Here is a 22,978-nt window from a genome sequence, read left to right on the forward strand (position 1 = left end):
CACAAAATTACAAAACATCTAATGTAGATAAGAAGGAATTCTGTCTATTTGACACAAATTGAGGTGGTGCTGTCGCTTGAATGAGATCCTATAGGCCTATGGACCCTTATTCTGGAAAACACACAGTTGAACTCTTCATGTTGTTCTCTAACAACACAATAAAAGTAAAAGTGGAAGATGAACTAACTAACCCAATTGAAGCCGGCAATGAGATAAGACAGGGGAATTCCTTGAGTCCTTTATTGTTCAACCTGATCATGGACGAAATAATAAAAAAAGTAAGAACTAAAAAAGGATACCAAATGGGAGAAAAACAATCTGATATGCGGACGATGCAATACTAATCTCTCAAAGTGAAGATGATTTACAACATATGCTGCACCAATTCAACATAATCGCCAGAAAATTTAACATGTTAATTTCCTCAAAGAAGGCAAGATGCATGGTTATAACAGCAGATTCAATAAGATGTAAATTGGAGCTAATAGAACAAGTGATGGATGATGGAGTTTAAATACCTAGGCATCACACTATCTACGGAAGGCTCGCGGAAACAGAAGTGTAAGATCAAGTGAATAGAGCAAACAGAGCCGCAGGTTGCCTGAATGGCACATTATGGAAAATAAAAATATCGAAAAAGAAATGAAAGGCAGAATTTACAAAACAGTCATCAGACCAATAATGACATACGCGGCAGAAACACGACCCGACACAGAGAGGACAAAAATATTGCTCGAAACAGCGGAGATGAAAACCCTTCGAAGAATCGATGGTAAGACTCTATGGGACAGAGCTAGAAGATAGAGCAGATATACGACGGAGATGCAAGGTGGATAACATTAATAACTGGGTAAGAAACAGAAGAATAGAATGGAATGACCACATAAGCCGAATGACAACAAATAGGGTAGTCAGGACAGCGAGAGACGGTTCCCCAATAGGAAGACGATCAGTGGGAAGACCACGAAAACGATAGAACAACAACTTACTAGAGGCACATTGAAAAAACAGAGTCATGTCTATACAAAAAGAAGAAGAAGATGTTGTTCTCTGTCGGTCCACCTTTTTCTACGATATTACAGTTTTTTGCGTTGGTATAATAAGTTTTTTAGTGAAGTGTAACCGCTGAGAAAGATTTGTGCCTCTAAGTCAACCCTGTTTTGTTGAATTTCGGACAATGTGATTGAGGTTATGTTATATTTTTAAATGTAAGTTTAAGGGCCGGTACTTTATGTCCCGATTAAACCCCGGTTACCTAACCGGGGCCCCTAGACAAATTAATGCTAAGACTGATAATGAAAGATAGGGAAAGAACAGAGGAGGAAGTAGTATAGGAAGAAGGGGAGTGACATGGTCGAAGAATTTAAGGGACTGGTTTAAATGCAGTTATATCTTCATTAGCAGCGATAGATAGAGTAAAGATAGTGATGATGATATCCAACCTCCGATTAGGAGACGGCACTTAAAAAAGGAAGAAGTTACTTCAAAATTGAACCAAAAAACAATGAAGCGGTGAATTCAGATGGGCAACAGCGTACACTACGGCGTTTTTTCTATTATTCATTAATGTTTAATTATTTTATCCGTTCTAGGACGGACGCCCAAGTAATAGTTAATAATATATTTCTGGAAGATAATACTAAATGAGTTACTATCTAAAATGTTAAAATGTTATGTGTATCCTGTATTACTATATGGATGTGAAACCTGGATCATGAAGGTTAACATGATGAACAAATTAGAAGCCTTTGAGATGTGGTCGTATCGTAGAATGCCCAGAATATCTTGGGTTCAACGCATTTCAAACAGAGAAGTCTTAAACAGAGTAGGTCAAGGCGAAGGTGACATAATGAAGATGATAAAAAAGAGAAAACTTGAATATCTGGGGCATATAATGAGAGGTAGCAGATACAGGATGCTGCAGTTAATACTCAATGGAAAGATCGACGGAAAAAGAGGAATTGGTCGAAAGAAATATTCATGGCTCCGAAACCTTCGTCAATGGACTGGCTTATCAGCAGATCAATTGTTACATGCCGCACAAGATCGAGAACGATATCGGCAAATTGTTATGGAAGTTACCCACGCCTAAAAATATGGGCACGGTACTTAAAGAAGAAGAAGAAGGGTTACTATCATTATCATAAATCTGTGGCCAAATTTGGAACCGGTAAAACCATTATTTTCGGTAGACCGCAACGAAAAACGAATTTAATATAAACCCGAAAGTTTATTTACATTATGATTATATCAAATAAATGAAATAAATACTATAATGTTGTCGTAGATATACCATTCATGATGGAATTTACTATACTACATATAAAACACAATTGATTTCTAAAAAGTATATCCAGAATGTACAAAAAATTATTGTAAATACTAAAATTCTTTTTAAAGAAAGACTCAATAAGAAAGGAGTCCCTGGTGAATATGTAAAGATTGTGAGGGATATTATGTATGAAGGAGTAACGACTAGTGTTAGGACAGGTGTGGGAGACTGATAAATTTCATGTGAAAGTAGGATTGCACCAGGGCTCGGTGCTTAGTCCGTATTTATTCTCATTAGTTTTGGACCAGATAACAGCGAAACTACAGGGTAACATTCCATGGTGCTTAATGTATGCTGATGATGTCGTGTTAGTAGGAAATAGTGAAAGAGACTTAGAACAAAAACTGGAACGATGGAGACAAGCTCTGGAGGAAAAAGGTTTAAAACTTAGAAGGACAAAGACAGAGTATTTGCTATTTGCAATGTTCATTTAAAGATGGAGTTACTACAAATAACATGGTATCTTTGGATGGTCAACTGATTGTAAAAAGCAATAGTTGTAAGTACTTGGGATCGGTATTACAGAGTAATGGAGAAATAGATGGAGATGCATGCAGTAGAATTAGGGCTGGATGGATGAAGTGGAAGGAAGCGAGTGGTGTGCTGTGTGACAGGAAAATTCCAATGAAGTTGAAGGGAAAATTCTATAAAACAGCCATAATACCGGCTATGATGTACTGAACTGAATGTTGGGCAGTGAAAAAGAAAGAGGAACAACGAATGCATGTGGCGGAAATGAGAATGCTTAGATAGATGAGTGGAGTGACAAAAAGGATAAAATTAAAAATGAGTATATTGAGATGGTTTGGTCATGTTCAACGTCGAGACGCTAATCACCCAATACGAAGAATTGCTGAAGTGCAGATTCCTGGAAGGAGTAGGAGAGGAAGACCAAAGAAGACGTGGGGGGAGACGATTAGGCAGGACATGTTGGTAAAGGGGATTAATATTGATATGACTCAAGATAGAATTGTATGGAGAAATGCAATTAGGGAAGCCGACCCCGCATAGGGATAAGGCAAAGAGAATGATGAATGACTAAAATTCTTCTTCTTGTTAAACACTTTTCTTTAGTTCAATCGTTTGGGTCAAATCTTTAGACGTTAATTTGACTGCCTTTTCTTCAATGCAAATGAATGAAAATTTGCAGACATATCGAGGGTATAGTATCAAACAACGTTAACTACAAAAACATAAAGTGGCAGAAAATGCGAAAAACTGTTTTGAAACGTAATATCGGCCAACAAATTTGTGATTACAGGGGCAAAATACATTACAATAGAAATCTGTAAATTTATATAGTATTATTATGGTTTCTTTGACATATTGTAAAAATTATTACAGGTTATTGTTATTTTACGGAGAAAAAAATAGAATTTTTTTCTCATAATGACCTGATAACCCTTTTTGATATTACCGATATATATTTTTTGTAACCGTTAACGTCGCACCTGATAATAATAGTTTTACTACAGGGTTAGTACTGCTAGGTGAAAATGTAAAAATGTAATTTCCCTAATATTTCCCCTTTTTTCAGGATATCCAGTTTGACTTTAACTTAAATTCGCTGATATTTTCAAAATTTTCAGGATATCCAATGCAGCACTAACCCTGTATTATTAAAAATGTTATAAGTGTATTTAAATAAAAAACTTTATTTCTCTAATAACATATATATATTAAACTTATGAAAAAATGTCTAAATACGTATACCATCTTTAAACGTCTTCATCTTCTGAAACATTTTCATTATGATCATCACCCCTTCCTTGAAGATTCTGGTTAAAGAAGTGATATTGTTCTTTAATTTTTGCTCACAGAGTTCTACTAAACCTTTTAACTTTTTATTATTAATCATTAACGGTTTGTCATATTTTCTTCTTGGCGTTCTTGGCACAAGTTTGTTAATTGAAAATGTTCGAAGTTGCCTTCTCTGTATTTTAAATTTCGTAGAGTAGTCTGATTTAATATTATATTTGAAATAATTGTGTGCAGTGTCTTCTTTTATAATATGTATATTGTATCCAAACTATGTTTAACTATTTGAAAACATTTCCTTCAATGTCAGTTTTTTTATTTTTAGTCATTTGAATTTGAAGTTCTTTAAAATCCAAAAGGTCTTCCTGATCTATTTCAACTACTCCGTATTTTGATTTCTTTAAAGCCATTTTAATCACTGTATATATACCATCCCGATGCATCATAAATTTCCAAGCCTTTACTCGCGTTTTCGATGTGGGCATAGACCATATCACATTCCATTTGGGAATGTCCGGGCTCAAAAAATAACTGGTCGATTTTTGAAATATTTAGTGTTTCAACAGCAAAGAGAAACATTGCGGAAACAATTGAATTTCCATTTTGGCCCGAACAAGTTTCAGACATAAAAGCGAAGTCTTTCCCAGTAACTTCACTTTTCATTGTATTTGTAAGGCAAGAGGCTACCTCAGAAGATCCACGACCCGCTAGTGCTTCGTGTCATACAAAGTTTTGTGCTACGACTGGACATTTTTCTGTTAAACACTGACAACATCAAAATATTAAAAAATAATGTGTGTGTACTTTGCACGCACGTAAGAAGCTATTCTTCTATTATATAATTTTAACGAAGTAAATATACTTAACAGGTTATTTGTATTCTATTTAAATATTAAACTAACTTTCTTATCTACCACTTTCAAAATTTTTTTATTAAAACAACCAAAAATAAAAAAAATAAATCGTCCAGGATTGGAACCCGGGACCTTTCGATCTCTGACCGAACGCTCAACAACTAGACCAGCGAGTCTCCTGTAATTGACACGTACGTTTCGGATATAATTACACAACACGGTGACAAATAGATTGAGTGGTATCGTGATAAAAATGTTATACCTACATATTTTATTATCTTACTACAGAAAAAGAGAAATTCAAAGACAAAAAAATTATAATAAATAATACATTTACTAAAAACACTAATATAGTCGAGGAAATGAAGCTGGAAAAATTGCAATACCTCGCAATTTTTTCGTCCAGCATCGATTTGTACAAAAACTTGGGATTAGGCTCATTTCACCCTCTAGTTCATTTTCTATATTGAGCCGTTGTACGCTTTTGGTTTTTTAAGGGTGAAAACCACCCCTAATTGTAAAAAATTATAAAATAACATTTTAAACTTTAATATTGTCAACATTTGCTTCTTATTAGTTACATAATGATTGTTTTGTGCTTTAAGATATAATATCATAATATTTTAACCCTTAAAACCACCCTTGTTGGAACTATATATGAAAAGTTTACTTATCCTAAAAGAATAATTTCTGCTTGCATCAATTTACATAAAAATTTGGGGTTAGGATCATCTTACCCTGTACTTCACATTCTATATCATGCTCAAGGCCGTTGATTATTTTAGGGGTGTAAACTGCCCTTATTTTCAAAAATTATATAGAAACATTGTTAACTTTAATATGGGTAAAATTTGGTTTTGACTGGTTAAATAATGATTGTTTTATGCTTTAGGATATAATATCATAATATTTCAACCCTTAAAAACCACCCTTAATAACATTGCAATTTTTATAAGTAGACAATTTAATAGATCTATACAGAAAAAAAAAGAAGAATTAAAAAATTACAAAAACATTTATTTACACAAAAATACGAATTTACAAATATTATAAAAATACACATACAAATAGTTTTTTAGTCATCCAGTAAACGAACCGGCTCTGTGGTATTATATAGGTACATACATTGAAAATGCTCTACAAGGGGACTATTCGAATTTTTCGAAAAAAAAAATAGTTTTATAAACATAGCTCCTTCATTTTTGGCGATAAAAAGTTTTTTCAATAACAGTTCTGTAGGATTTTTGAACAGTAATAAGACTGTGTAAATTAAATTTCGTAAGATTCCTTAATTTTTAATTGAGGTGGGTTTAAAAGACTCGAATAAGGGGACGTTTGCTCGTAAATATATGTTTTAAACAGTTATATCTAGCTAACTGTTTACTGTAATGAAAATCTATGCATAAAAAAATTTTAGTTATTACAAAAGCTACAATTTAGTAATCTATCATTTTTTTCGTATCTCCAGTATTTTCGGAGATATTTTAAAGAAAATGGTAAAAAATGCAAAATTGCAAAAAATGTATCTTCCTTTAAACTCTAATTTTTCTAAAATTAGGCCTTTTGAATAGGTCAAACTTCTTGGGTGTATTGATAATATAAATATAAAAGGAATTACAGAAAGGCGAAGACCAATTTTTAGTTACAAGGGTAGTTAGGGGGTTGCTTTCACTGTTTTTTTCGTAGAAAAAAATAGGTACCGACTTTTTTTGATCATAAGTTGCTCCATTTTTATGCTAGAAACTTTTTATTATTTTTTTTGAAAGATCTTATTGTATGCTTGAAAAAATATCATGTAAGTTTTCCTGGAAAAATGCCAAGTTCTCCCGTTACTTGGCTTTGATTAGTTCAAATTATGCATTTGACGAAAAAAGCTAACTTTAAACATGCCGTATCTCGGTTTGTGTTGGTCGTAAAAATATTATAGAAAAACAGATTCGTTTGTGTTACTATAAGATACAATTTTGCTATTTACATTTTTTTTGGTTAAATGCATATTTTTCGAGTTATTCTCAAAAAACCCTCTAAAAAAAGTCGATTTTTCCGTCGAAAAACTGTTACTTTCAACCACGAATAACTCGAAAAATATTAGTTTTACGAAGAAAATGTAAAAAAAATTTTTTCTTAGAATTACTTTTTACATCGATTTACATGGTTAAAATGTAACAAAAAATTCCCACCCCCGAGATGGGGTGGCAACTACCCCCAAGGTTTTAGCGCACAGCAGCATGATATAGAAAATTATCCTTGGACTATTCCCTACCTTCTGTGAAAATTTCAAGTAAATCCATGCTGGACGAAAAAATTGCGAGCCAAAATGCTTCATTTCCTCGACTAATACTATCTTGAAAGATTAGAAAGATTTATGAAAAATTTTACTTTCAATCGCGCCTAAAGAAGAATAACTTCAATAATTACGACAAATATATATTTAACCGGCAATAAGAAAATAACATAGGTAGGTATATGTTTTCTTTTAACTCCGGCCAAAGTAAAAAATGTAATCACTAATCAGATTATTGTAATCATGTAATTAATGGGTAATCAGATGGTAGAATCGAACAATATTGAAAATAAACAAATGTATTTAGCTATCCAGTATCAAAATGACGTTTTCCAAACAAATACAAATTATAATAATAACGCTGTCTACAATTACAGTTTAAAATATTAGTGTCAATAAACGTTAACAATCGATATATAACTGTTTTTGATGTATCACGAAATTCACTGTGAAATAACGTTATCACCTCTTAGATGTTTTTGACATAAACAATTTTTTCACAAATGGTAGTTAACGTTTAATATATTTTGTAATCTGCTTCAGATAGAGATACAGGTTTTCGTTACTAAATAAAGTTGAAAACGGTGAACTCGATTATAGATATATCTCAATTTCACAAAAAAATGTAGATAACGTTGTTTGACACTAAACCCTCGATATGTATTCGCGGGAACAATACACGAATAGTCAATAATTTTTTTCTGTTTATTAATTATTGTTTAAATAAAAAAAAACGATTTTAATGGAAAATGCTTAAATTCTCTTGTTTTTTACAATGTAGAAACTTGAAACTTTTACAGATTGTAGCTAATTATATGAACTATACACAATTTCACTTTTTACGTTAATTGTTTAGGCCCGAAACAATTAACTTGCGCCCAAAAGTGTTTGCGGAAGGACAAGCTTACGTTGCATTGCGACAAGTGCGATCATTACACGGCTCGCGCATCGAAGAACTGCATTGCGAGAAATGGACCATGATAGTGTGACGTCAAAACGTCAAAATTTTTCCAAACACGTTGTGTCTAGGGTATACGCTAACGTGTACGCAAATAAAAAAGTTAGGTAGAATTAAAGGTCATAACAAATATTTTTCTATCAAACAAACACTAAACATATCAAAATAACGTGTATCAAAATATACAGTCACTGCCCACGCTAAATAGTCACTAGCTTGATGAAGTTTAACTTTTTTATTTGCGTACATTTTAGCGTGTACCTAGACACAACGTGTTTGGAAAATTTTTTTTGACGTTTTGACGTCACGACTATCGCGGTCCATTAACAGGGTCTACAGTCTACACCGTAGCAATAACAAAGCATTAGAAGAGATCAAAAGACTGTGAAAACTGTAATAGGTGTAAATAATGATTTTGATTTAAGAAATGTATGAAGAAATTACAGAAAATATACAGTGTATGTGTATAAAATGTTGAAATAAATGTGTCTATCATGTACATCATTTTTTTAAACATGACGATATATTTTAATGTTTGAAAAGTGTAAGACTAATAAGTAGAAAATAAATAAAATATGAAAAAACATTTTTTAAGAAACGCTTTTCTTTAGTTGTAAAACTAAACTTCTTTAGTTCTATATTTTAAAAAAATCAACTAAAAAGCAAAAATTAAAAAAAATTCAAACTCGAAGGATTATTCGAAAAAAACTGTTAGACAGATTAAATATACAAAAATCTCACACATTCATTAAAAAATTTAAAAAATCTAACACATTCGTTAAAGAAAAGCGTGGAGCGCGTCTTCATCAAATAAACGGTTTTCGCCCCACGCTTTTCTTTAACGAATGTGTTAGATTTTTTCAATTTTTTAATGAATGTGTAAGATTTTTGTATATTTAATCTGTCTAACAGTTTTTTTCGAATAATCCTTTGAGTTTTAATTTTTTTAATTTTGCGTTTTAGTTGATTTTTTTATATTTTTAATTTTAGTCACTCGTAACTAAAGAAAAGCGTTCCTTAAATTTTTTTTTTTTTTATTATTTATTAAGTGTTAATATTTATTAAGTATTTTAAGTCTATCTTTGAACCATTTGTTTCATGTTTTTGTTGTGTTCATCCATATATTGCCCGCTATTTTCCTGATGTATCATCGAACTGTCTGATCATTGGTCAGCTTCGTTTTATTTTTTTATTTACACGGCGTCCGCTGTTATGTTTTCTTAGCGCATATAGTCGATGCTTTCTAAATATCCTATCCATTTCCACTTATTTTTCATTATGCAATTTCTGAACGTACTCCAAGCCTTTCTGACTCTTCTATATAAAGGTAAGTAGGGAACATGGACTTATCTTAATACGAAAAAAAAAACAAAGTACCTACATGGTAGTTAGTAAGCGCCAAATATTAAATACACGGCTTTTGGTTAACCAACAACCGATTGACAGGGTGGACAGCTACGCTAGGGTGACCAAACTTCCCGTAAAAACGGGATTGCCCCGTTTTTTAAGCTGCAAAATCGTTGTTTTTATTTATTCTACGCCCCATATTTTAAATTAAATTACATATTCATAGGTAAATTGTAGAAGGTTTATGTCTCAAATTAGCTAAAAAGAGCATGTTTCAATGGATGGAGGCCCCTCGGACCCCCTTTAGATAATCGCTCCCAAAATCTGTGATGTTCCGTTTTTTCAAGTTTATGATTGGGTTACCCTAAGCTACGCATACCTTGGTACCAACATAAGCACCCAATGAGACCACTCTACTGAAATAAAACAACGTATAGGAAAATCAAGATTAGCGTTCGTAACGATGAACCGATGAAGTCTCTTTTCAGAAGTCACGATTTACCATGGTACCAAAATATTTATCATCAGGTGCTATGTATTTTCTAAGTTATTACACGGAGTAGAGGCCTGGATACTTCTGAAGCTTCTTTAAGAAAACTCGAGGCCTTCGAGATGTGGTGTTACAGACGCATTTTGAGAATTTCATGGGTGGATCGTGTGACTAATGTTGGGGTCCTATGTAGAATGGGCAAGGAATACGAGATTGTAAACACAACCAAAGAGCGCAAACTAGAATATATTGGCCATGTCATGAGAAATGAACAGAGATCTGCCTTGTGGCAGCTAATTTTCTTCAGGGCAAGGTATTTGTAAAGAGAGGACAAGGGAGAAGAATAATATCTTGGCTTCAAAACCTGAAAAAATGGTTCAATACATCTACCATCGGACTATTTCGAATACCAGCAAGTAAAGTTAGGATAGTCATGCTGATCTCCAATATCCGAAACGGATAGGCATCGTAAGAAGAATCTCTCCATGCCTAACCCCATAATTTATTGGTACCTGTTCCGTCCTTTCGTAAGTTTTCATTAGTATGGCTTTGTTATTACATAATATGTAGTTTAGTATGTTGGTAGTCTACTCTGCATTTATTTCCGCACTTTTAACCGGCCAGGACTCAATGCTTTGCCATATTCGATAACTGCTACAAAAACTTAAATTCTATATTCGTTTGCTTTATTTTTACTACTTCCTTTCTGAACCCGGCTTGTTCTTTAGATTGGTGTCAGTTAAATTTTGTTGTTAGCCCCCTAGCAGGCCAATTTTATTTTTAATGGAAAAATTCAAAGCTTGATATCTTTTGACTTAAAACAGCCAATCAATTAGTGTTAACTAAATATGTACGAGTACACTCAGTAGTATACGACCAAAGGCAGGTTTGCAGGCTGCATGCCTAAAAATAGCTGAAATAGCTGAAAAATAGCTAGAAATTAGACCGCATTTAGGCGGTCTTGCCTGCTAGAGGGTTAACCTATTCATTAGATACTTATTCATTCATTAGATACACTCAGGGGTGGCCAAGCTCCTTGATAGCCAGAGCCACTTTTCACAAGTTAAAATTTTTCGCGAGCCGCAATTAAAGACTTATTCAAAAAGTATCTAAAGAAGGTATGTACAATGTTTTCTAACAGAATTTTTATTTATTGAAAACAAATAAAATTACGAAATATTAAAACTGAATTACATTTGTTTTCCTTATTCTTCTTCTGTTGTCCTTATGCCCAATAAGAGAGTCAAACTTTGCTATCGCCTATCACCTATCCATCTTTTACCCGTTTCTTCCACGCCTTCCGGTCTTCTTCCCATTTCCTTCACCTATTGCGTTTTCCGTCTCTTGGTTCCGATTTCCTGGATTTGTTCCATCCGCCCCTTTCTAGGTCTGCTCCTTCTTCTTTTCCCCTGTCTCTTGGCATCCTTCGCCTTCTTTACTAGTCTATTCTCGTTCATTCTAATTAAATGTCAAAACCAATCCAGGTTTCTTTTTTCAATTTTTTTTCTCTATTGGTCCCTATCTTAGGATGTTTCTAATGTTTTCGTTCCTTTCCCTGTCCAACATTTGTTTTCCTTCTTTTGGTAATTCTTTAAAATTTGGTGAATAATTTGTGGTAGCACTTCTCAGTAATTCTTTCCGATGGTGGTTGGATACTGATATGTGTTAGGATTTCACGAATTTTAAAATGGAATTAAATGGTCCATAAAAGTACGTTGTTTCTAATATGGAAATAATTCGACAAGCATCCTTTTTTAATTTAGAGTATGTACTTCGATTTTGGTACAAATTTCCAAAATTCGATAATCGGCGTCGACTTATAGTTTTATTTTCGAGCTTGATCTTCTTGCGTCTCTATTAATTTTAATTCTCCAGATGTTTGGGTCATATATTGGTAATAAAAAATTCACCTTATGGACTATGTTTATTTCAAATAAATTCAGAAAAAATGAAGAGACGATTCAAAATATTTTAAGTCTTAAAATAAATTTTGGACTTCGGTCAATATTCCTTCTGGCTTTTTTATTTACTCGTTAAGTTTTTCTAGTTTAATATTGTAACAATTTTTTTTAATATAAAATGACTAAATATACAAATTGGTCTGGAGTGGGCTGATTACTGATTTTATGTTGCGCCACTCTTAATATTCTTTCGCGCAGTTTTCGATTTGTCATATTATCAGCTCTTAGCTTGGATGGAAATGGAATTTGTTACAAAGTTGCATTTGGTCTTTCATATTAAATATGAAATAATTAAAAATTATTATCGTTCCATATGTGTTTCAGAATGTCTTTTAAATTACTGACAACGAATTTTGTTCTGAAACACATATGGGACGATAATAATTTTTTTAAACAATAACACAAAATTGAAAAGGATCTCGGGTACATTTATCGAGAGCCACAAGTTATTCTTCAAAGAGCCGCATGTGGCTCGCGAGCCGCAGTTTGGCCACCCCCGAGATACAGTATTTGGTAAGTAATTTTTTATACTTGACGTGAGTGAGAGTTAATGTCTGTAGTTGTTTGTGTCTGCCTTATCTAATTTTTATACATAATTATTGTAATGGATTCATTCTTGCATTTCGAAAAATTTTGTCATGTAATATTTTATGGAGAAGAGTATGTACAAGTTTTCCACCGTTCTTAAGCATTTCCACTGTCATTCCGTTGCTTTAGCTCTTTACTTCAGATATATAAAAATTATTTATTGTATGCGCTCAAAACAGCTATAAGCATAAGCATCATCCGCATTAGTTCACCAGTTTTCTTAATTTGCTTGTTTTAAGACATTATATTATATTATCGCCGTTCATAGTTATTGATAATTAAATTTTGTTGAATTATGAAAATATCCATAAATGACAACTGGTAAATTCAAAATTCATTGAAATGGAAATTGTATAGGGAAGGGAGGTGGTAGTGAATGAAATTCTGCGTTTAAGAGCCATATAAATAAATAACGGAAACTTGTGGATTGTGGATATATATGACGCTTCATTTTGAATGGGTGTAATACAATTTATTATGGATCGGGAGATTGTGTCTCAATAGGTAAATCATTTATGAAAACGATGAATTAGTAAGGCACCGTTATTATCTATTAACAGCAGAGGATGCGAAGACGAGATCCGTCAACTATGGCTACCGTTTGGCTCTACAGCCAAACTCAAAATTACGCCTTGTTCGAGCATTAATATTTCCTACCGCAACGTACGCTTCAAAAACACGGACCATCAAAAAAGCCGATTCGAAGCGTATAATGGCAGTTGAAATATGGGTCTACCGTACCTACAAATACCTGCAAATACCATGGACCGCACAAATAATTCAATACTGGCAGAACTTAACATAAAAACTAGACTCACCACAACTATCAACCAAAATAGGTATACTGAGATATTTTGGACACATAACTAGAAGAAGAGAAGGCATGGGACGAATGCTAGTTGAAGGCAACGTAGCGGACAAAAGATCCAGAGGTAGATCTCCTGTACGATGATTGGACCAAATAAAGGATATGACTAGTTACTCATTCTCTGGAGCAAAACAACATGCACAGGAAAGAGATAAATGGGCGGAAATGGTCAAATAGATTACACGACGCCACTACATCCTGCCGAAGGAGAAAATATAGAGGAGGAGGATTTCGTAAGCTATCGTCTACATATCGTAGATAACTCATGTTTTCCTCATTTTCATCCCACTTTAAATTTTTTAAATTATCTTCTAATTTCTCCATGCCTACATACCTATTTCGTCCCGTCTTAGATTTTAATTATTATGACTTTGGTATTATGAATAGTTTAGTATATTGGTTTATAAGCCACAGAAATGGATGCATTAAGAAGAGCAGCCAGAAAAACTAAACTTGATAGGGTTCGAAACAACACAATAAAGGAAGAAATGGGTCTAAAAGAAACTGTGACTGACTGCATAGGGAGAAAACAGCTTACATGGTATGGGCATGTTCAAAGAATGCCAGAAGAGAGGCTACCAAAAAAAGTAGCAAAATGGATACCACCGGAAAACAGGAAACTAGGAAGACCAAAGAAATCGTGGATGAAAGGAGTTCGAAGATCAATGAGCGAACGAGGATTGAGAGAAGAAGATTGTAATGATAGGACGCGGTGGCAATTGGGCATCGGACAACGTCGCAGGACGTTTTAGCCCAAATCTATAATATAATATAGTATTATATTGGTTCTACTCTGCCTGTATTTACTGCTCTTTTAACTAGCCTATGCTTAGTCGCAATCGATAAATATTACAAAACTTGATGTTATATTCGTTAGCTTTACTTATACTAAATTCTTTTCTGATTTGTGTGTCAAATTTTGTTGTTAACCTATTCATTAGTATTTGGTAAGTAATTTATCGTTGACTTTAAGAAGAGTTAATGCCTGTAGTTGTTTTGTGTCTGTCTTGTCTCCTTATAAATAAGTATTTTAATGGATTCATTCCAGCTTTTTGGAATATTTTTCTCTTGCAATATTTGATTGAAAAGACAATGGCAAGTATTTATTACAGGTTTTCCACCGTTCTTAAGCATTTCCACATTTCCACTGTCATTGCGTGTTTTCCGTTGCGTTATTATTTTCCATAACCTTTAGCGATCTCTTTACTTCTGATATATATAAAAATTAGTTGATGCAGTTACTCAAAAAAGCCTTAAGCATAAAATCCGTATTAGTTTACCAGTTTTCTTAATTTGCTTGTTTTAAGACATTATGAAAAAACAAAAGATGTAGATCTTTGAAACACACTCAGTGATCAAAAGATCCACAGGTACTGGTTTAACGACCACTCGTACGAAATCAAACAAATGAAATAGAGAATGTGGAAAAATCCCCTTACGAATAACTCACACATCCACTATTTCTGGCTGGGAAAAATTTTTCGAATAGAATCAAAGATCCAAACACCAGTTCTTAGAAATGTGTTTGGATCTTTGATTCTATTCGAAAAATTTTTCCCAGCCAGAAATAGTGGATGTGTGAGTTATTCGTAAGGGGATTTTTCCACATTCTCTATTTCATTTGTTTGATTTCGTACGAGTGGTCGTTAAACCAGTACCTGTGGATCTTTTGATCACTGAGTGTGTTTCAAAGATCTACATCTTTTGTTTTTTCATAAACATTATCTTACTTACTCTAAAGTAATTAGGGAATTAAAACTTGAGACTGACATTTTCAGGTTGGGCGTAGATTTACGCTCCTGTTATGTCTATGTCTCGGATGTTGTTTTTTGATGGAATGTGTCTAAAGATATTCAACCTCTCATCTTTACCGATGAGCCCACGGAGGTTGAAGAGGGCGAAACACATTTCTAAGAACTGGTGTTTGGATCTTTGATTCTATTCGAAAAATTTTTCCCAGCCAGAAATAGTGGATGTGTGAGTTATTCGTAAGGGGATTTTTCCACATTCTCTATTTCATTTGTTTGATTAAGACATTATATTTTATCGCCGTTCATAGTTATTGATACCTAATTAGATTTTGTTGAATTATGAAAATATTCGTAAATGACAACTGGTAAATTCAAAATTCATTGAAATGAAAATTGTATATGGAAGGGAGGTGGAAGTGAATGAAATTCCGCGATTAAGAGCAATACAAAATGGGTAACGGAAACTTGTGGATACGACGCTTGATTTTGAATGGGTGTAATACAATTTATTATGGATCGGGAGATTGTTTGTCAATAAAGCATTTAAGAAAATGATGAATACTAACTCCTTTAGCACGTGGTGTCGCCACGCCCCAAAGTGTACTATAAGCGACTTCAACTTCAAAGTGGGAGGGCAAATGTTTTGACGGCGAACAGAATCGGAATCAATATTCCGCAATACATTCCATCCATATAGACGCCACCCAAGTTATGATTCCAGAAAATGAGTTTTAGGCATTTTAAAACAAAACAAATTTCATCAGCGATAAATATTCAGTTCAATGTGTATATTTAACTATTAAAAACGATCCATTTATAAATTTATTCATAATAGGTAGTTATTCATTCATTTAGGTAAGTGGACGAAATCAAAAAACTAAAAAACTTATAAAAAATAACATAATAAAATAGTAAAAAGTCTTGTATATTATGTGAAAAGTGAAAACGGGTTGTCTTTGAGATTTTTCCGTATAAATACACAACCCAAGTGACAGGCGCCTCTCGCCAACCAAACATTCTTTTAATGAATGGTAGTAACATTATTTACAAGGCCTAATTTAATGAAGAGCAAAAATATACACTTAAAAGACGAATATTTCTTTGTTATACTTAAAGAATAAGAGGTAATATATAGAGATTGAAAAAAAGGAGGGAAAATTTGTAAACTAGCTCATAAGGGAATTTAAAAAAAAGTAGTTACCCATGAATAAAAAGTATCCACATGTGTTTGGTTGTACACTCACATATTAAAACAATTTTCACGTAATCACGAAAACACAAACTATATTTAGTTCTTTCAAAATGTCAAATCATAGTAGTTTTTTTACACGAACTCACAGATAAAACGCAAAAACTATAAACAATTCGTCCACCATGCTTACTGAAATATACTTTACTAATATTTGTTTGGTTCGAGTCCCTCAATACATTGTTGCCGTGTTTATAAATTTTAAACGCCTTTCACTACTTGAAGGAAAACAAGGGAGTATAAGATGAATTCAACTTGAATGACACGCGGTATCTACTGTGTTACGTCATTCAGTAATGTCAGAAGTGAAAGGATTTCATTTTCTTTGGCATTTTATTCATCGAAAAGGCAACGTAGGACCGGCACAGCAGCCAAATCATAAGGTATTTTCACCTCCTCTCGATCAACCAACAAAGCCACTACAAGAAATTCTGCGCATGTTTTTAATCGGAGAAGGATCAGATGAGGACAGGTATATTAATTGATGGGAGGGACAAAGAAAACATAAATAACAAACCATTAACTGCAGTCAACTTGTGGCAATTACAAATAAATTTTGAAATTTTAAAACAATCTCGAAAATCAACATCTGATCCGTTATTTTAGTCTCCGTCAAATTATCATAACAATAGAGATAAAGAAAAGTTCCCACATTATACTGTACAGTACATCCACTAATAATTTTCCATCATAAACATGCCTCATTTAGGTATCAAAGAGACCCGCTTCCGAATCAAGGTTGTCAGATATATTTCCTAAAATTCCTAAGTTTATATTAAAAAAATATTCTCTATTCTCTATTCGTTATTATTCAATTGCTAGTCAACGACACTCTTAAAAAAATAATATGAAAATATTCTCAAAAAATATATCTATAAATTAATTAACTAGGTACTTAATATTTCAATGAACTCTTCACTAATGAATTAATGCAACTGTGAACTTTGTATATTTACGTATGCTCTCAAGAAATTTTCGAATATCGGCAACATTGTAGTCTGGAGACGATTTGGTCGTTCGATCTATATCGACGTTGCCATGTTGATGATTTTAGCGGTAGTACTCTTATAGAATTTTAGATAATGATCTACTTTTAAAAAATCAAACATAAACAACTTTTAAGAATCCAAGTTCTCAAAAACGGTTTCAAGAATTTTATTATTTTTTTCCAAATTTCACTGATTTTATACCTTACCTGGAAACATGAAAAATTTAAGATATATTGATATGGTATTAAAGTGGCTACATACTGTAATATCTACATAATAAGGCAGTTCAGATAATTTAATCTTTTTCATTATGAAAATATGATAAGAATTAGCTTTAATGAACTTTAAAGATTGAAAGTAGATACGAAATTTTAACTAATAAAAAACCAAATAGATCCAAAGATCATCACTAGATGTGATGGTCAGATGCAGTATATTTCGTTTCATTTCAAGAATAAAAGAAGAACACCACTATTATTATATTGTTTTAAAACTTATTTTTCACATTATGTGATGAAATAACACTTATTGTATGTCCGTGCATGTACTTTTGGAGAAAATCGATTTTGAATGTTCAAGCTCTTTTATAAAGGGTGTCCAGAAACTCTCCCGACAAACGAAGATAAGAGATTCTTCAGGTAATTTTAAGACAATTTAATCCAATTCACCTCTCCGAAAATGCTTTCTGAGGGAGCTAGAGCTCTTTGAAGATGGCGTCTGGGAATTAGTTTTTCTTAAATATCTCCAGAACACTGTTATTGAGGAAAACAAAAACTGGTACGCTTATTTACCTTCCAGAGATAAATCGATTCGATCAATTGCGAATTTCTAGTACCGGTCATAGGCGCCCGTTTTGGGTAGGGCAACTGGTATTTTATCGCATAACTCTTTTGTCTTTAACTTCCAAACATTCTTGACAATGGATTATTAAATTGTGAGGTATTCTAGTACTAAAAAGTACCCTTTATTTAATGCGATAGGATGCACCGTTTTCTAGAAAAATCGATTTGAAAATTTTTCGTTGATTAAATTTGAAAAAAATTTGAAAATTTTTGTCAAAAAGATGGTGTATTTTACTGATTTAAAGTAATAGTAACTTTTACTACTAGAATACCTCATAATTTAATCATCAAGTGTCAAGCATGCTTAAAAATTAAAGACAAAGAAGTTATGCGATAGAATAACCATTGACCTACCCAAAACGGACGAATATGACCGGTACTAGAATTTCGCAACTAAGGAAATCGATTTATCTCTGGAAGATAAATGAACGTACCACTTTTCGTTTTTCTAAATAGTTTTTTTTTATTTTTTTTTCAAATTCAACAAACGAAAAATTTTCAAATTGATTTTTATCGAAAACGGTGCATCCTACCGACTTAAAGAAAGAGTACCTTTTAGTACTACAATACCTTACAATTTACTAATCTAGCATAAAAATGCTTAGAAGTTAAAGATAAAAAAGTTATATGATAAAATAACCGTTACCCTACCCAGAACGGGCGCCTATGACTGGTACTACAAATTCGTAATTGATGTAATTGATTTATGTCAGCAAGATAAATACGTGTACCAGTTTTCGTTTTTCTAAGTAGAAGCGTTCTGGAGATATTTAAGCAAAACTAATATCATGACGCTGTCTTCAAAGGGCTCTATCTCCCTTAGGCCGATGCCACATTATGCGTTTTGACCGGATGCGGTGAAAACGCATCCTTTTCCAACGCAACCGGACCGATCTGTCACACTATGCGTTTTCACCGGATGCGGCGGAAACGCATCCGGTTAAAACGCATAATCTGACATCGGCCTTAGGAAGCATTTTCGAACTAGGTGAATTGGGTTAAATTGTCTTCAAATTATCTGAAGCATCTCCAGTCTTCGTTTGTCGGGAGAGTTTCTGGACACCATGTATAGCACAGCGTTACATTCAATTTTAAACTCCACATAATTCTTTTTATGATAAGTACGTCATTGAAATGAGTAATAAAAATTAATACCTTTCCTAACAAAAAAATTAAAGAAGACTTTTTTTTTAAAGTATGGACATACATTGTATAACGTGTAAATAGAAATAGTTATTTTTCTACAACCACTATACAAAATGCACTTTTCTGCACAGTTTTATGTTAGCAAACTTGATATTTACTCACAGTATAAGATATTTGACATTAGTGTGCAGAAAAGTGACGTTTCTGTGCCGCAAAGTGACGTTTCTGTGCCGCAAAGTTCTTTTCTGCACAGTTGACTACCTCATTCTGAGTAACGTTATATTCTGTTTACACCCGTGGTTAAACTTTAGACAAATATATAACCTATAAGACAATTATTATATTTAACTATAGCATAGAAACTAAATTATGGATGTTACAACTGTTTTATTTTACAATTTTATTCTTATTAAAAATTTTATAATTATCAAATAACCAATAAGGATTTAGCAACATCTGCAAGAGACGTCGAATGAAGTAAGTTTTGTGTAAATCCGTGACTGCATAAATACAACGTCAATAATGTGTACCTAATAATTTTTTAAAATAGTTTAAATTTAAACAAATTAAGGCAGTGCATTAATTTTTTAACTGATTTCTGTGCAATTTATTTGGGTATAAGGAATTTAAATTGATTAGTATTAATTAAATACAGTTTAAAATTTATCACATAGGTACCTATTATAATTAATCTTCGTTTGAAAATTGTGATTTTTATTTTTAGGAGAAACTGTGCTTGTAGAAAAAATATAGTGTGTAACACGTGCAGAAAGGTAATTTCTCACTCGTTTGAATTGCGGCACTCGCTTGCGCTCGTACCGCAACTTTTCAAACTCGTGAGAAATTAGTACCTTTCTGCACTTGTTGCACAATATACTATTATTGCATGTATTATAATTACTTCAAGGCCATATTAACATATCTAAACTAACACGCGTGCGAAAAATTAAAACGCGTGCGGAAATGTAAAACGCGTGAAGAAAAGTAACACGCGTGCGGAAAAGTAAAAGTTTCTAAACTAAAATGCGTGCGCGAAAGTAGACATTTTTGCACGCTCGTAGAAAAAATATATTACCGCCTAATACACAGTTTGAGTAGTTTTTAATAAATGACCTAGACGGAAGCAAATAATAATTATATTACATCGTGCATTATGGCAACACCGAACTGAAAAGCTATAAATCAAAATGAACACGTGTTTGGCTGGTTATCCGACCCCCTAAAATCTTGAAATTTAAGCACCAGCTAAACAGAGGCGGAGGATTATTTTAAAGTAAGTAATATATTTTTGCTACGATGGCATATTGGCGACCATTTGATAGGAATGATCAAGATGCATCATCTTCTGTGGTATCAATAAATAATGATAATTACGTTAATGACAGCCCCGAATTAAAAAATAAAGATTTGCACGTACAATCCCAAAGAATCGTTCTAAATATGTACGATTGTTTAAAAAAAGAAAATATTGGGATGACTGATAATGCAATTGTTTCGCGAATTCATGTATTAACAAAAATCGGGTATAAGACGATATACACAATTATTAGATTAGGCACTGTTACAGATCATTCCTTAAAACGAAAGCGACCAAATAAAAAATTAGGTAGGATTGACATTGCTGCAAAAGATGTTATTCAACGAACAGTTTACAATTTTTACAAAGAAAATAGAGTGCCTACTTTAGAACTGATTCGTGACAAATTGAGAAATTTCCCTGAATATAATTATACATCTTTGGAAACACTGCGCGAGATTTTGATAAGTTGTGGATTTAAATATAAGAAATTATATAATCGAATGGTAATAATGGAATCTCGGCGTATCGTTGAACTTGGACGAGAGTATTTGAGTAAAATAAAACAATATCGTAATTCAAACAGAAACATAATCTAAAAATCCACAAGGAAAAACATAATATATTTAGACGAAACCTGGTTCGATACGCATGATGTTGTACGCATGACTAAATAATGAGTCCAATATTCTTATAAATCACTAAAATTAACAAGTTTTAATTTGAAAGAATTAATTTGTTATTCATTCGATGTTGTGAGCCCGCTCACATTTGAAAAAATTCTGATTCTGTTCCTTTGAAGATTCCTATTCGAAAATGCCCCGTTTAAACAAATCGAAGGGTGCCGGGCGACATTTTGGGCAGATATTGTTGAAACAATTCAAATTCAAAAGATTTCTCACCAAAATCTTAACACTCAATGTTTAGACTTCAGTTACTCTTGAATCTCAAAAATAATCATTTACATATTTTTTCTACGAACGTGCAAAAATGTCTACTTTCGCGCACGCGTTTTAGTTTAAAAAGTTTTACTTTTCCGCACGCGTGTTACTTTTCCGCACGCGTTTTACTTTTCCACACGCGTTTTACTTTTCCGCACGCGTGTTAATTTAGGTATGTTAATATGGCCTTAAAGTAATTATAATAAATGCAATAAACTAATATTTAGATGTTATTTACTAATTTATTTCAAATATATCTTATTGTGTTCATGTTTTAATGAAATTAACGCGAGAATTCGATGAAATAAAATAAATTTGACATATTATTCGAAGGTCAAATCAGTGGACAATCACAGTGGTTTTGAATCGTCGTCATGGAAACCAAGATCGTCGTCATGCTAACCAATTATGCTGAAAGTTTGGTTTTGACAACCTTGTCAAAGAATTAATTTGTGTATGTATTTTCATATTAATTAAATTAATTGATTTAGGGCCGGTTGTTCGAACGCTAATCAACAATTATCATTATCAAATATTTAATTACTGTCACCAACTGTCAATGTCAACTTTGTTTGGGTTGCTGAAAACATAATATGAAATTACTTAATCAATTATGTTAATAATTGTTATGTTAATTGATTAACTAATCTCATAATTTTAATCAATTATGTTTTCAGCAACCCAATAAAAGTTGACATTGACAGTTTTGGTGACAGTAATTAAATATTTGATAGTTGTCATTGTTGATTAGCGTTCGAACAACCGGCCCTAAGATTTGGTCATTTTTTAAAGATTCGTAGAAAAAATATTGTTCCTAACGCTTGCAGAAAGTCTCTTTTCCGCACTCGACTGCTTGCCGAACTCCCGCTTCGCGTCGTTCAGCAAACTGCAGTCGCGTGCGGAAAAGTATGACTTTCTGCACTTGTTAGGAAAATAACTATTTCAAGCCTGGAAAATACATATTAAATCGCCTATATCTCGAAAACTATTAACTTTTGAGAAAAATGACAAAGTACCTTTCTTATTTAGAGTTACCCAAAAACCTAAAAAAATATTTTTTGGAGCACAAAAGGTGATATTTTGAATTTGTTTAAAAAATTGTTCAAACAATTTCTGCCCAAAAATTGAGAGATTTTTATGAATATAATTATGCAAAAATTAATAAAAATTATATGATTTTTCTTGAAATATGCGTTTGATGAACTGATCCTTTTTCTTAATTTCCACGCCAATGGTCGGCACTGGCATCAAAGAAACTCGAAAGCCGCCACTTGGCAAACTGACTTTGGAAAAAGAGTACATACAGAATGTCTCACGATTACA

The 22,978-nt window shown here is 32.8% G+C and overlaps 1 protein-coding gene across 1 annotated transcript in view; it reads right to left on the reverse strand.

Moving 5' to 3' along the window:
* The window catches only part of LOC114341705 (insulin-like receptor), a 523,292-nt gene extending 506,487 nt beyond the window's left edge, over nucleotides 1-16,805 (reverse strand). The window contains exon 1 of the mRNA XM_050641373.1: nucleotides 16,393-16,805. The gene's annotated coding sequence lies outside the window, so the exon portion shown is untranslated. The remainder of the gene's footprint in view (nucleotides 1-16,392) is intronic.
* Between the last annotated feature and the right edge of the window lie 6,173 nt (nucleotides 16,806-22,978).

This window comes from Diabrotica virgifera, chromosome 10, assembly GCF_917563875.1.
Source record: "Diabrotica virgifera virgifera chromosome 10, PGI_DIABVI_V3a".
NCBI lineage: Eukaryota > Metazoa > Arthropoda > Insecta > Coleoptera > Chrysomelidae > Diabrotica > Diabrotica virgifera.